Genomic DNA, 13,148 nt, shown 5'->3' with positions numbered 1-13,148 from the left:
TTTAAGACATCATTGGATAAAGTCAGGCTGGGTCTCAGGTCCTGCAGCTGAGTGAGATCATGACTCTGATGGCATGAGGACCCGAAAAGCCTGTCAGAGCAGGGGAATAGAGTAGGATTGCCAGGCCCCAGGGCCAGTGGGTACTATTGTTCACTATTTCTAGATGGTTGAGATGAGCTCTTCTCTTTGCAGTTGAGGACTCTGTAACCTTCCTCATTGTGTATCCAGAGGGTCCAGACTTTCCTAGGGAGCTCTCGGCTCACAACACGATAGCCATGCCACAGGTGTTACTTACTGCTGCGTGGCTATTCTGGCTTTACTCTAATGCTCATGGACTGAAGTATGAGAAGTCCTGCCTAGGAAGGCACAGAGCACAAGCCACACAATGGTTCAGAGAGGCTGTGGCCAGAGTCAGCCTAAAAGCCCAGAGGTCCCATGAGACAGAAGTCTTGGGCTGGGCATGTGGGGAAAATGAATACAGAAGACCAAACTAGAGCCAGATAGCAGGCAGTAGGTGCTGGGACCTAGGCTGAGAGACCGAATGGACATCTATCCCAGGAGAATCTTGGGTTCAAGTGTAAGTTAGCTAGGGAATGTCATGACGAGGGCCTTCCCCTAAAGCTGAGGGCTCTGAGAGCTCTTTCAACACTGGCCACAAGGAAGGCCTTGTCACCATGGTCCAAAGACCAAAGTACTGGACATGGAACCAGTGAATTCCTGGCCCAGGGATCCAGGATCATCTTTTATTTTATTTTTTTTATTTTATTTTATTTTATTTTATTTTATTTTATTTTATTTCAGAGTTCAAACAGTTGGCCACACTGGGTCAGGTACTGGATCTAGCAAGTGTGCACAGTAAACAGGCCCCAAATCCCTACTAGTAAACGTGTCGGGCAAGGACAGTGGCCTTGTTCATGAAAGAGGAAGATGAAAGATGTCTTGGGAGGTGAGAGTTTGGGCAAAGCCAGGGTACATTGTTGAGAACCACACTCTCTAAGAGGACAGTGTAAAGGAAAACCAGTCCTGTGTAGCTACAGATCCCTGGAGAGCTTGTACACTGATCATGTATAATTGTTGCATGTAACCCCTGCAGCAACAGTGGCCAGGGTGTTCTGTTCCATTGTCCAATGGACAGACATGTTAAACAGTAGGCAGAAGCCTGTCCTGCCCCACAGCGCCCTCTTCTGGCCATATGGGAACAGCCTGTTCTCAGGCTCAGTGGTCAGACGTGGGGACTACTCCCAAGTTGGCTGGGTAGAGAGAGACTCTAGGGGAGAAAGCAAGACATGTGTGAGCCTTTGACTTAGAAAGTGAGGCGGAGGGTACTAAGGCAAAGTGAGATAGAAGCTTCTAGCAGATAGATCCTCACCTTGATTGTGTGCGCACACCTGTGTGCAGTACCTTGTCATCTATAGGACAAGAACGACCACTCTGCTCATTCACCTCCTGCAGCAAACGTGGGTTTTGTCAACCTCCCTGACAGGCTAAGCAGCCAACCCAACTGGCAGCCCAGGCTTTGGTGTCCATTCAGGCCTTTCTCAGTCCTGAATTAACTTTTGATTAAAAAGTTTTTATTAAAGTAACATACTTTCTAATCAAATGGAGAATAGGGAAAAATATAGATGCAAAAATAAAAATGAGCCTATCCAGTCTCCAGGATGTGACTCCATTGCCATTTTCATGTGGCTCCTTCCAAACCCTGAGGTAGTATTAGATATTTTACTCTGCAAGTAATATTTTGTTTTCTTCTGTAGCTGGGCATGTGACAGGAAGACTGAATCTCACACACTTTGTTTGATGGCTTTATCATGCACCCCGACCCCCACCTGTCCAGTGGTCATTTCTCAGAGCCTACCCGTTATGAACCATGACATTACAAAAGCTTATATATGAGGCTTAGTGGCTGGGGTGAAGTCCTGGAAGACGGATCACGAGGTGGAAGGGTCTAGGTTTAAGTTACTAGGATGGGACTATCACACCAGGCTATTACATGCTTGCTAGGGATCTGAGCTCAGAGCCTGATTGCATAGCAAGTGCTTTACTCTGGAGCCGTGTCTACAGACGCTGGTGTAGACACGTCACTGTTGTTTTTAATGTGCATCTATTTCATTACCAGAACAGCCGAACATCATGTGCATTTTTCACCGAAGTCTCTGAAGGGCCATTGGATCTGCAGTTCCTTTCCTTACCCATAGAGAACACGGTACCAGAAATACGACCAGAGGACCAATGGGGTCAATGATCACAATAAAGATGAAGGTGGACACCGGCCCACTTGAAAACCAGATCAGCCTTTGAAGAGCATTAGGATTCAATAATGTGCCTATCTCATCCTAGACAAGGTGCTAGAAAGGGCCTGTGGAGAGGTCAGTTGGGGAGCAGGTATTCCCCAGGAAGGGCTCGGTAGCAGAATAGGCTCCTCTGTTGTGCCTATGAACTACCTGTGGTTTTGTCCTGTTGCTGCTAAATGTGCTTGCAGCACATTTATCTTCTATCCGGGTTGGCTTGCCAAACTGATTCACTAAAGGCTATTTGCCTTTTCTCAGCCAGGCTTACAGGGTTTTTCAAAAACTGTTTCAAAGGAGCAAGTGGCAACAGTTGCTGGCATCTTTGATTCCATTGTGCTTAAGGATCTCCGTGGTCCATCCATTGAGCCCTGCACATTGCGAAATTCTCGAGCAGCCCCAGTGTGAGGAAGGAGCCTGGCTTACACAGAGACGATGTCAGTTGCCAAGAACACAAATGGTGTAGGGTCAGGTGGTATGACTCAGGCCAGCACCTCAAAAGCCAGGTCACCCTGAAGTCAAGAGCTGTGACTCAGTGGCTCACATTCCCGAGTCAAGCATTTGGGAAATGAGAGCATTTATTTGGGTTTCTAGCTGCTGTTCCGGAAAGTGTGCTCGAGGTTGCTGATAACGGCTTCTGCAGCAGATTCCAATTTAGGGATGATGAAAAAGCTCCAGGGAGGCCAGGACTCATCACAATACTCTGCTCCGAGAGACATCAAAGGCCACCTGGATTCATCTGTCTGCCTAGAGGCACAGCTGTTCCCAAGAAGAGTCTCATGCTTGATGCTGTTGTTGGTGGTCCTTTCCCCTCCCCGTTCCATTTTGTTTACTTAGTTTTAAAAGCAGGCTGTATTGCTGAAATAGTAAAAAAACAAAACAAACTGTAGTCATTGGGCCAGCTCACCAGTTGAAGGTGTCTGCTGCTAAGACTAACCACTTGAGTTCGATTTCCTAGTACCCATGTGGTAGGAGGGAACTGACAGCTACAAGTCTTCCTCTGACTTCCACAAGTGTGTTCGCTCGCACGTGCACACACACACACACTCTCTCTCTTTCTCTCACACACACACGTATACACTCACACATATACATTCACATGCACACTCACATACACACTCATACAAACTCTCACACACAGACTCACATGCAGATACACACTCACATACATACACACATAGTCATGTGCACACTCTCACACACACATACAAACATTCACACATACACACATACTCTCACACCACATACACACTCATGTACATACACACTCTTATACACACACACTCACACATACATACATACTCACATACCACATACACACTCACCCACATACCCCTACACACCCCCATACACACTGAATTCTTAAAAGAAAAAAAAAACAGTCATCTATTTAAAAATAGTTTATAGCTACCATTCATTAATCTTCTAAATGATAGTACTCACATACTCTTAACTGCTCTTGTCTGGTGTGGTGGCACAGACCAGCAATGCCTGTAGCCTCAGCATTTGAGAGTTTGCAGCATGAGAAGCCAGAGTTTGAGAGCCTGGAGTGCATAATAAGACTGTCTAAAACAAACAGAACAAGTAAATAATGAGCAAATGGAATAACATTAATGAAACCATTGCTGTGTAAATAACAGCAAGTACTATCGCTTGTGAATGTGCCAGGAATGTAGCTCATCTCCACGAACCCTTACAAAGTTCCGTGTTGCTCTTACTGCTGTTTTACAGGCGAGGAAGCCGGGGCAAAGGCAAGTTACTAAGTTGTTAAAAACACATGGTTTGCACACCTCTGAGAGGAATCCCAGCTTTCATGAGAGCCAAAGCCCATGCTCTGTGCTGTTGGGGCAACTCAAGCGCACAGTCATGCTCTTTGCTTAAATAAACACGACTAACATGAAGAAGTGATACAGATCCCGAGAGTTCCCCAGAGTCAGGGACCTTCACGGGGGCTCAGCCCACAGGAGGAGCTCGGCTGGCAGTGATCCATGTGTGTCCCAGCCTTTCCAGAGGAGAGTGGCTGCACTGTTTCTCTGCTTTTCCTTTGATCTTGCGAGCCAATCCCTGTGCAGGCTCATCCTGCTCTCTCTCCCCCTGGAGCTGCTAAGCTGAGACAGAGAACAGATACTAGATCATGGATCATGGTGGATCTTCTCAAGCAGTCAGAGCTCCCGTGTCTGCCCAGGGAGCCAGAGGGTCCTGGTGGCTTTGAACCCTTGCCCATTCCCAAGAACACGAAGAAATCTTCCTTTTTTTTTCTAGAAAGGAAAGGTCAGTAAGTTTATGCTCAATATCTTCAGCTCATTCTTTTCTGTCAATACTAATTTTATTTGCTTTGTATTTATTCCTCTATATTTACCACTGAGAGCCCCAGAGAATGAAAGGACATCAGAATTCCTCCAGTTCTTTGTACTGAAGTTGCAATTGGTGGGGAAATCAGTGCCTGGCAGATGGCTATCAGGCTTAATTATTAATCCATAGCAAAGATTTTGGAACAATCAGGGATGACATTATCTCTCCCAGTTCCTTGAGGGCATTAGGGAAGGATCCAGGGGCTGGTCTCTCATATAGTGTGGGTGGAGGATGGACTGGAACAGTGAAGTCTGTAAGAGTTAGGGTGAGCTGGGTCCCCATTAGACCTCTGGAACCTTCCTCCCATTTCCCCAGTGTTTTAGCTTCATTTCCTGTTGCTGGGATGAAATATCACAACAAAAGCAACTTAAGGGAGAAAGGTTTATCTGGCTTACAGTTCCAGGTTACAGATCACCACTGTAGGGAAGCCAAGGAAGTAGGAACTCTTCTTACAACTGACTGTTCACATCAACCCACAGTCAAAAGCAGAAAGCAGTGAATGAATGTATCCCCTTGTTCAGCTCACTCCCCACCTCCAACCCCCGGCCACTTTCTAGGGAATGGTGTCACCCATAGTGGCTCACACACAGGCCAACCTGATCTAGACAATTGCTCTTTGAGACTCTTTCCCCAGGTAATTCTAGTCATGTCAAGTTGTCAATTAAAACTAACTAGCACAACCAATAAGGGCCAAGGTTTGGGCTTTCACAGAACATGGTAGGACCAGGAAGTTGAACTTTCTATATGGTGCCTTCAGGCTGTGCTTAAGGGTTCTAGTTAGCAAGGCAGAAGTTGCAAGAGAGGGTAAGTGAGATGATGTCATAGCTGGCTTTGGAACATACAGTTTCTTCTAAGGCCATTTATTCTCTTCTGGAGATCTAGAAAGCCTGTGTGGTGCTCTTCAGAATGAGAAGAGAGGGTGGGCATAAGGAAGACTCAGGTTGAGGAAGGTCAAGTAAAGCCAGATCTTGGATGAAGTAGAAGAGTCTCATGGGCCCCAAATTTAAGGAGATGTCCTCTTGCAAAACCATGAAATGAGTGCTGTGTGCCCCACTGCACACTGGCACTGAAGAAATGGGAAGAAGAAACATACATGAGTTGAGGAAGGGTAAGGTACTTCCATGGCAGAAACTCCAAGAGGCTAATGGGATGCATAGGCTCCTTGTCAGTACCCTGAGGTGATGTGCATCAATAAGCCTTCGTGAGGCATCGTGGAAAATGACTGAAGGAGAACACGTGCCTGTTGCATCTGTCCCTCACATAGGCTATTTAATTTCTTCTTTTAGCCTTCACTGTATTTAGAGGGAAAACTATATTTGGGTTAGTAGAATAGGGGTTAAAAGCATAATGGAGAAAAGTTATGTTTATGAGGAGAATGAGTCAGGGTATCAAAGGTGAGGAAACTACCCATGATTCTTGCAACTATGTCACAAGACAAAGCTCAGGTTCCATCAAGACAGTCCTTTGGAAGGGGAAGAGACATGGAGCCACCCAGATGACATGGGCAGGTGATGAACTAGAACGGGAACCAAAATGATGGAAGAATAAATTATCTCACCTTACCTGTGGACAGGGTGATCCTGACCAATCTAGTTTCAACACCTTAATAGCATGTCACCTACACTTAACTTTTTGGATCCAGATCCTACAGACTGACTGGTCTGAGTCTCCTAGGACTGAGGAGGCCCTCACTGGAGATTTGAGTCTAAGCAATTAAATTTGAGATCTAATGTTAAGGAATGTGATGGGGGAGATTGTCTCACCATTTCCAAAGAGTCCAGTGAAGAAAACATGTAGATTTTCACTATGCCAAATAGATGCTTCAAGTCCAGAGCCCTGATGCTCCTGGGTCCACAGGGTCACTAGGTGGACTCTGTGAGGAAGAGGCAAGGGGCAGATGGGTTTGGTTTGGAGACTATTTAAAGAAGTTTTTCTTGAGTTGATCTCCTGCTCTTTTCCTTATTTTTCCCAAGGACTCTCTAAGCATGGCAATATTATGGCGGCTGTGACTAGAGAAATGTGAAGGAATGAATAAGGTGGGATTGATTCCTGTGGCCTTAAAGTCATGTAGAGTGCAAACACTCTATATAATAACAGTGGATTGAAAGTTGGCCTTCCTCCTAGTCTTGGAAACCCCTTCTACTCAGTTGACAGCTACGTGCAGTCACCTTCCACTGCACTGAGTGGCCTCAACCCAGGGAGGATGCCAGTAGCCAATGTCCTAAACTCTTGGGCCCTGAGCATTCCATATACCATCTTATGTCACTGGCATGCTTGCCCTGTGGCACATAGATTATTTGACTCACCTATGGATGATGAAGCAAGGAACCACAACGTCTAAATAGCTTGCCCAAAGATAGGGAAGCTGGTTGGCGGCGGAGCTCGGGCACACACAGGCGTGACTCCCAAAGCTGCAGAGGACAGTGTGCTGGCTCAGTCACCCTCTTCTGCCTCTGTTCTCCCCTCCGTCCTCTGACTCACAGGAAGTTGCAGAGATACTGCAGGCAATTGTCCAGGCTGTGGGCTACACGACTCCCAATCATAGTGATGTCTCATTGCCACAATCAACCCTTCCAATTCGGTCCTCGACGCCAGCCCTCCCTCAGGTGCTGGCACTGTCTGCTTTTTTCTCCACCAGCTACAGTTACCATGCCCGTAACATCCAATCCCAGGAACACTCTCAATATGTTCTTAATAAAATCCAATCCTCCATCACTTCTTTTATTGTATTGCTTTTCCTCTTCATAAAAAGAACTCCTGAAAAGAAAAGTTGTTTCTTCTTGTCTTTGGTTCTTAATTCTTTTGCAAGGGGTCCTTGATTTTTGTTCCTATAGAAAAGAAACCTCTCGGGCTGGGGAGATGGCTCAGCGGTTAAGAGAACTGACTGCTCTTCCAAAGGTCCTGAGTTCAACCATCCATAATGAGATCTGACGCCCTCTCCTGGTGTGTCTAAAACAGCTACAGTGTACTTATATATAATAAATAAATAAATCTTTAAAAAAAGGAAAAGAAACCTCTCTCTCTCTCCCCCCACCCCTCTCTCCTCTTCCCCGAACAAAGGCTAGTATTGTTATGGCTTACATTTGTTAGCCAGCTAATGGGCTTTAGAGAAGTGATTGGATTCTGAGGGTTCTCACCTGCCTGATGAATTAAGTAATGTGAATTCAAAGTAGAAGGCGAGGCCTAGTTAGTGAATTTAAGTTACAGGTGTGCCCTGGAAAGATGTTGTTGTCATGGTTTCTTTTTAAATTGTCAACCCCAATACAACCTAGAGTGACTTGGGAAGAAGGAGCCTCCGTTGAAGAATTATCTGCACCAAGTTGGTCTGTAGTCATGTCTGTGAGAATTATCTTGGTTGAGGATTGATGTGGGTAGAAGGCTGTAGCCCACAGTGTGTGGCACCACCCCTAGGCTTTTCTCAGGTTTGTTTCACTATGGTCAGATAAACAGTCACTCAGACGCTGATAGTGCAGTGGTTTAAGGAAGCCTGGTTACTTTTTAAGCTGGTGGTTCATCTTGCCAAATATATGGGATCCTGGTCTTTTGGCCATTTAGGATTCAAGAGTTATAGGGTCATGGAGATTTCCACAGAGGTTTAAAAGGAATATTGGGAAGGAAGACAATACATGGCAGGATTAGGTGGCCCACAAGCAGTCTCTCAGAGGCTGAGGTGAGGAACTATAATTGAGACCCCAGGAAGTCAGGGATGCCAGGAATATGAAAAGTCTGCTAAGACAGCCTACGAGAGGGGCCATGTGGACTGCGACAGGCAAGGTCAGAGAGGGGGGTTGTATAATACATTCAGACCTTATATCCCACCACTACATACCTTGTACTCTAGTGGACCCAGAGGTACAAGATGCTTGCCCTGCTGGCTTTCTGTCTTGCTTAGATCATACACTTCATTTCTGTGCTTCATTCCTCCCTTTTGGAAAACAACATTTATTATGTGACATCATACATTGCAATGTCTTAGAATCTTACAGGAGTTCATATTAATAGCTAAGAGGTTGCCTTGAGTCTATAAACTTGAGATTTTTAAGTAATGCTGGTGCCATAAAAATTATAGAGATAGACTGAATATGTTTTGCATTATAAGATGGTCATGAGCCCTTAGGGACCAGAGAAGATACTGTTTGTTGGCATTCCTTCTAGACTCTGCCCAACAGTTACCTGGCAACAGCCAGTGGGCCTGGCTTGCTATAAAAGGGACTGTTTGTCTTCTCTTTCTCTCTTACTCTCTCTGACTCTCTGACCCTCTTCTCTCCCCCTCACACCTTTCTTGCTCTCTCCCCTTCTCCCTCCCTCCTTTCTCCACGTGTTCCCGGCCTCTTCTCTCTCTTTCTTTCTCTTTCTCTTTCTCTTTCTCTTTCTCTTTCTCTTTCTCTTTCTCTTTCTCTTTCTCTTTCTCTTTCTCTCTCTCTCTCTCTCTCTCTCTCTTTCTCTCTCTCCCTCTCCCTCTCCCTCTCCCTCTCCCTCTCCCTCTCCCTCTCCCTCTCCCTCTCCCTCTCCCTCTCCCTCTCCTCCCTCTCCCTCTCCTTCCTCTTTCTCCTTCCTCTTTCTCTCTCCTCCCTCTCCTCCCTCTCCTCCCTCTCCTCCCTCTCCTCCTCTGTCCCCTCTCTTTCTCTGGCTCTACTCCCTTCTCAACTATCCCTTCCTATGTCCCCAAAATAAACTCTATTCTATACTAGACCTGCCATACGGCTGGTACCTAAGGGTAAAGGGATGTCTCAGCATGGGCCCACCAAGGCACCCCTCCCACCTCACCATACCACATACTATGGTTTTTAAAAACACAACACCGTTTGAGTATGAAATGTCCCCATTGGTCTTACATGCTGGGGCTTGGTTACCAGCTTTGGGGCTGTGGAGTAGTGATTGGATCCTGAAAGCTTTGACCTAATAAATATCTCAATTCTCAGATCTGAAGAATGGAAGGGGGAGGTATTTTGTGTGCCTGAAAGTCAGAAAAAAAAATGACTTCTCAGAAAAAGAAGCAAGAACTGGGAGAACGGAGCAAAGTGGCACCGTCCTCTGTGGTGGGGACCAGAAGCAGCAGATTGTGGAGCTCATTTGTATTTCACAGTCTACATTGCAGGGTTCTCGTCTGTGCAGACACAAATAGAAGGGAGACTAGCTAGAGCAGCAGAAATACAATCTGGGAAACATCCACTTTAAAGATCAATTTTAAGACACAGCACTGAGCACCCTGCGGCTACAAATCACTTGTGACAGGGGGGATGTCAGTGAGAGGAAATACCCGGTAATGCCACAACAGGAAAGCCCTCCTCAGGTACTGGTAAGGGAAGTGAATTAAATAAGAAACCCACTGTAGAAGCTGGCTCATGGAGATTATCCCACGAGCAAATGGGCTCTCTGCATACAAATGCATTTTATTAATGAAAAAAGCAGATATTTGAGGGGAATTTCCTCTCTCTTTTTATCAGTAATTATGCAGGATGCTGACTGCAATGGTGCTGCTGAGGGTGTGGCTTAGTGTCACAACCAGCTCAGCACGTGTGAGGCCCTTGGTTCAGTCCTGAGCATCACAGGATGAGAAGAAATGCCCACCATGAAAATTAAAAGGACTGCAGCTAAACGAAATGCCACAGGATGTACACCAATAGGAATTTGATTCCTTTGTAAAATTTAAAAAGCAACTAGATTCTTGGGGAGGGAAACCTTCATAAATCGTCTCCCAGGGCCAGTGAGATGCCTGGGGGGTGGTGGTGGTGGTGGTGGTGGTGGTGTGTGTGAGCAGGCTTGCTTGTGAGCCTGAGGACCTGAGTTTAGTTTAATGCCCAGAACTCAAGTTGGGAGGAGAGAACTAACTCAGGAAAGCTGTCCTCTGACTGCCACATGCAGGCCACAGCACAGGTGTCCCCTCCCCCAACACTGCCAACCCCGCATAAATAACAAAATGAATAATTTAAACAAGAAAAAGGGAGTCAAGGTCAGCCTGAGAAATGCTGTGTAGAGACACTGAGTTTGTTAAGGACATCTTCTGAGTGAAGGCTGGAGTTTCTTCTCAGCACACGTATTTTTAACCAAGAAATGGAACTTTTGTTAATTATAATTACTTCTCAGATTACAGCAATTAAATTTTATAAACTTCATTTTTTGTAAATATGTTTAACAAGTTGTGCTTTTAGTAGTCATGTTTCCAACCTTTGTGTATTTTAATATCTAAAATAATGAATATATTAACTTTAAAAAAAGAAAGAAAACGGGAAAGAAAGAAAAAGAGAAGAAAAAGGAAGAAAGAAAGAAAAAGTCTCCAAGCACAGAATGAGATAATCACATAAAAAGTCAAAACAGTATGTGTGGAAGAATTTTAATAGAGAAAAGGAATTATAAATTCTAGCTAGCTCATATAAAAGATACACAATCGAGGTATTTTATTTACAAGCTGTCATCCTAGACTGGGCAGGTTTTGGAGCTATTCTAACTTAAATCCCAGCCATATGTCCCTTGTTACTTGCTGTATTTCCTGGCCGTGTGCTCATGGTCTCTCATGGTGGCTTTCTCTTTTGGTCTCTCTTCTCCTTCTCTTTACCTGCAAACCAGGTAACAGAAAACCCGCCTACCTCCACCTACTGCCCAATCACAGGCCTTAGCCTTTTATTGACCAACGAACTTGGGGAGCAAGGTTACTTAGCATCTTTTGGTGTACTTGAGGATCTCCTCATCAGAGGACCAGACCAACCCCCATCAACCCCCATCAACAGGTCCAACAATGACCACAAAGAGAAGTGAATGAATGAAGGATAAAGGACAGTTCAATACAGAAGATTTGGTTAGAAATCGGCACTTTTAGATCTGGTTTGACTTGACTATAGAAAGCAATGGAGTTCAGGTTTTAACAAATGTAACTGAAAGCTAGCAGCACCCAGACTGACCAGATGCTAAAAGTGATTGTCTCAGTCAGGGTTTCTATTCCTGCACAAACATCATGACCAAGAAACAAGTTGGGGAGGTGCGGGAAGCTCTGGCCCATTGCCAGGCCCCGTGAACCCCACATGTTTACTGCCTTGCCCGAGCACGTGCAGTGAAAAAGCATGCATATTCCTCGTGATCTGGATCTGTCAGCCTATCGGTGACCGATCTGAGCTTGTGCCTGGAGTGTGTGTGATTTCTGATTGGATGAGGTGGTGTGGAGCATGATGAGGTCAGCGCAGCAAGTATAGGAATATAGCCCTTGCCCTAAGTGGAAGAGGTTGTAAGTAAAGCTGCAAGGAGTGGAAGAAGAAGCTACTGGGGAAGAGAGCTGTAAGAGAAAAAGCCACATGTAAAGAAGTTGCTGCGTGAACCCACCTTGGTGTCTGTGTTGTTCTTGTCTCCGTGGGCAGCAAGGACAGCGGCAGGGAGGAAAGGGTTTATTTGGCTTACACTTCCATACTGCTGTTCACTACCAAGGAAGTTAGGACTGGAACTCTAGCATGTCAGGAAGCAGGAGCTGATGCAGAGGCTATGGAGGGATGTTCTTTACTGGCTTGCTTCTCCTGGCTTGCTCAGCCTGCTTGTGGGAAGCCATTGCAGAGTGGCAGTTACAGAGTGGCAGTTGCAGAGTGGCAGTTGGCTACAGCTGGCCACCACACATACATAGGCAGTAAAGGTTCTTTTGCCAAGATGAGGTTTTGAGAATTAACCAAAGTTAACCAATCAGATGAGAGACAAGTTAACCAATCAGATGAGAGACAAGTTAACCAATCAGATGTGAGACACGCCTGTCCTAGGCCTATAAAAGCAGCACCAGTTCTGGGCTCGAGGTCTTTTCGCCTCTACAATCAAGCTCTCCCAATAAACGTGTGCAGAAGGATCCTGTTGCAGCGTCGTTCTTCCTGGCCAGTCGAGCGCGCGCAAGACCTGCTCTCTTATAGAACCCAAGACTACCAGCCCAGAGATGGTCCCACCCACAAGGGGCCTTTCCCCCTTTATCATGAATTGAGAAAATGCCTTACAGCTGGATTTCATGGAGGCATTTCCTCAACTGAAGCTCCTTTCTCTGTGATAACTCCAGTTGTGTCAAGTTGACACAAAACTAGCCAGTACAGTGATTTTACAAGAATTCAGAGGGAAATCAGACACCAGTGCTTGACTGTTAGTTGAAGCGCTTTAAAGTATGACTGCCTCACCCTGGAAGTCTCTGTCTCCTCTCTGGGTGGTAGCTGGCAAGCTCCCCATTGTCCTCAGGGCTTACACAAAGGACCAAACCCTTCCTCCTTTTCCATGGCAACTCAGAATCAAAGGCAACCTGACCACAGTCAGGTAGCAAGAACTACAAAGTCTCACCTGCTATCTCGGAGGGTGCCCTCCCCCTACACCCTCAAAACCCTTTGAGAGAGAAAAATCATGCTTTGTCTAGTGGGACTGAACTTTTTCTTGCTTCAGAATCCTATTGTGCTCTACATAGGGTGTTAGATAAACCTCCATCCTCCAAGGACACCCCTCTCTTCTCCCAGCATGTGTGACCATACCCAGTCATGTACCATCAAACTACACCTTCTCCCT

At 45.8% G+C, this 13,148-nt stretch overlaps 1 long non-coding RNA gene across 1 annotated transcript; it reads right to left on the bottom strand.

Annotated features, from left to right (window-relative positions):
• Window positions 1–1,552: 1,552 nt before the first annotated feature.
• Gm19589 (predicted gene, 19589) lies at window positions 1,553–12,202 on the bottom strand. The gene is made up of 6 exons (NR_037971.2): window positions 11,952–12,202; window positions 8,467–8,562; window positions 6,944–7,394; window positions 6,401–6,510; window positions 3,729–3,851; window positions 1,553–3,143 (listed from the first exon to the last, which is right to left on the bottom strand). It is a non-coding gene; the product is annotated as a predicted gene, 19589 (long non-coding RNA).
• Between the last annotated feature and the right edge of the window lie 946 nt (window positions 12,203–13,148).

This window comes from Mus musculus, chromosome 1 (genome assembly GCF_000001635.26).
Source record: "Mus musculus strain C57BL/6J chromosome 1, GRCm38.p6 C57BL/6J".
Lineage (NCBI taxonomy): Eukaryota > Metazoa > Chordata > Mammalia > Rodentia > Muridae > Mus > Mus musculus.
Note: the sequence above shows the minus strand (reverse complement) of the source record. Positions and strands in the feature narration are given on the sequence as shown.